Here is a 2,213-nt window from a genome sequence, read left to right on the forward strand (position 1 = left end):
AAACTCTAATTTCTCCTCAATGCAAAGGCAGAGCTTCTGCCATGTTTCTTCAAAATAAGAAATAATTTCATTGTTTGTTATGATATTACAATAAAGTTTCACCATCCGTATTTAAGAATAGCGTTATTGCAGGAGCAAAAGACAGCCCCACTTTTAGTTTTTGTAACGTGTGATCATCACTGTGCTTTCAAGAACAGATATGCAAAAAGAATCATTCATGTTCCACAAAAATGCCAACAGAAGTGGGCTTCTTTTTTATTTCTCTTTATTATCCTGCCCACATATAATACATAGCTTACAGTGTCTATGACTGGCTAAACAATATTAGTTGTGCCTCCAGCAACAGTTATTTGTTTTGTTCTTCAAGAACATATATGACTAGCTAGACAATATTAGCTGTACAAGTTTTCCAATTTTTGTCAGAACTAGGCCTGGCAATTACTCAGCAGGTTTTTCACCATTTAATTCTTTTTGGTGTACTATAGATGATTTAATTTTGCCGTAAGAAAACTCTAATTTCTCCTTAATGCAAAGGCAGAGCTTCAGCCCTGTTTCTTCAAAATAAGGGATAATTTCATTGTCTATTATGATACTATTATACAATAGAATTTCACCATCCATATTTAACACCGTGTTATTGCAGGAGCAAAAGACAGTCCCACTTTTAGTTTTTGTAACGTGTGATCATCACTGTGCTTTCGAGAACAGTTATGCAAAAATAATCACTCATGTTCCACAGAAATGCCAAGAGAAGTGGACTTCTTTTTTATTTCTCTTTATAGTGCCCACATATAATAATACATAGCGTACATTACTCTCGGACATGGTTTGCATAAAACATGTCAACAAATAGCTCTACATCCAGAAGACTACAGGAGAAACTGTCTGGAGATGCTTAGAGACTACATAGGAGTTAGTGTGGTGGCGCGTGGTTTGCAGTTGTCCCCTACGATCATACTTAAGACCAAGCATGCTCAAGTGGAGCACACAGCCGTCACGGTCACCGAAGGCGCACTTAAACTCCACTCCCTCGCATAGCACAGACTCCACAAGGCAAAAGCTGCCGTCGCCCATGTAGGCGAGACTGGGCCTCGCAAATGCCAGCCGCCTCTCCGGGTCCTTGTGGAACAGCTTCTCCCTGGTCACCTTCCACTCGGGCTCCACCGCACTTGTGCTGCTGCGGGAGGCAACTTCACAGGAGCAGATGTACCCGTCCTTGTGAAGCCCGACCCATGCGTCTAGCCCGTCGTCGTAGTGTGCTTGCCCTTGGAATGGTAGAGCCCAATCCCCATGCAACCTCCACTTGGAAGTCCTGGTGTCGAAGGAGAAGGTGCCCTTTGGAAGATGATGATAGCGTATGTCGTCGTGGACATGAAATAATGGTGTGCCCCGTCGGGTGCAGTTGCGTAGGAGGTGATCACGTCATCCATGGCGAATGGTGGCGGCGAGGGCACGCTTTTCAGGACACCTCAATGGTTGGGCTCGGCCACGCTCCGTCCTTGTCCATTGGCGCCCATGAACATGGCCTCGAAAGAGTGCTGCTCGTGGACATGGCGATGTGTCAATGCGTACATCATGCCGCCGGCGGCCATGGTGAAGGTGGTCTAGTCGATGAGTCGAACCGGTGGACGGGGGCCCATGGTGAGCCCAGCCGTCTTGGGGTCGAACACGAGGGTGGGAGTGTGCGGACAGCATGGGTTGGTGGTGATGAAGATGTGCTGTCCATGGCGGCGAAGTCCATGCGAAGACGAATTTACGGTGCGGCTACCGGAGAGCAGCAGGTGAGGGAACCCATGGTGCAGGTCGGTGGTGGCGTCCTGCAAGGCGTCGATGTCGATCTTGTGGATGCTGAAGCCCTTGTGCCAGTCGTCCAGCACCAGGTAGAGGTGCTTCTTGGGCACACAGCGCGGCCTTTTCCCGGTGCGGTCGGCATTGGGTTCCGAGAGGTGACACTTAGACATGTCTCCGCCGGTCGATCTTCCCGCACTAACTGGATCTAAAGATTGAATTTTTGATTCTGACGGAGGTTACGAGCAGGGTTGCCAGTAGAGGAGAAGAAATTTATAGACAAACGAAAGGGCAAGGAGGAGGCCGACAGATCTAACCTGACTCACAGCCGGGCTCGGATTGCATGCAGATAGCCAATGCCAGAGTGCCTAGCTAGACCCCGAGTCGTAAGGAGCAGAATAGGGGTCACCGCCTCACCACAGTTG

The 2,213-nt window shown here is 48.4% G+C and overlaps 1 pseudogene; it reads right to left on the reverse strand.

The window, feature by feature from the left end:
- Positions 1-748: 748 nt before the first annotated feature.
- LOC125547042 lies at positions 749-1,961 on the reverse strand (annotated as a pseudogene).
- Between the last annotated feature and the right edge of the window lie 252 nt (positions 1,962-2,213).

Source organism: Triticum urartu, chromosome 3 (genome assembly GCF_003073215.2).
Source record: "Triticum urartu cultivar G1812 chromosome 3, Tu2.1, whole genome shotgun sequence".
NCBI lineage: Eukaryota > Viridiplantae > Streptophyta > Magnoliopsida > Poales > Poaceae > Triticum > Triticum urartu.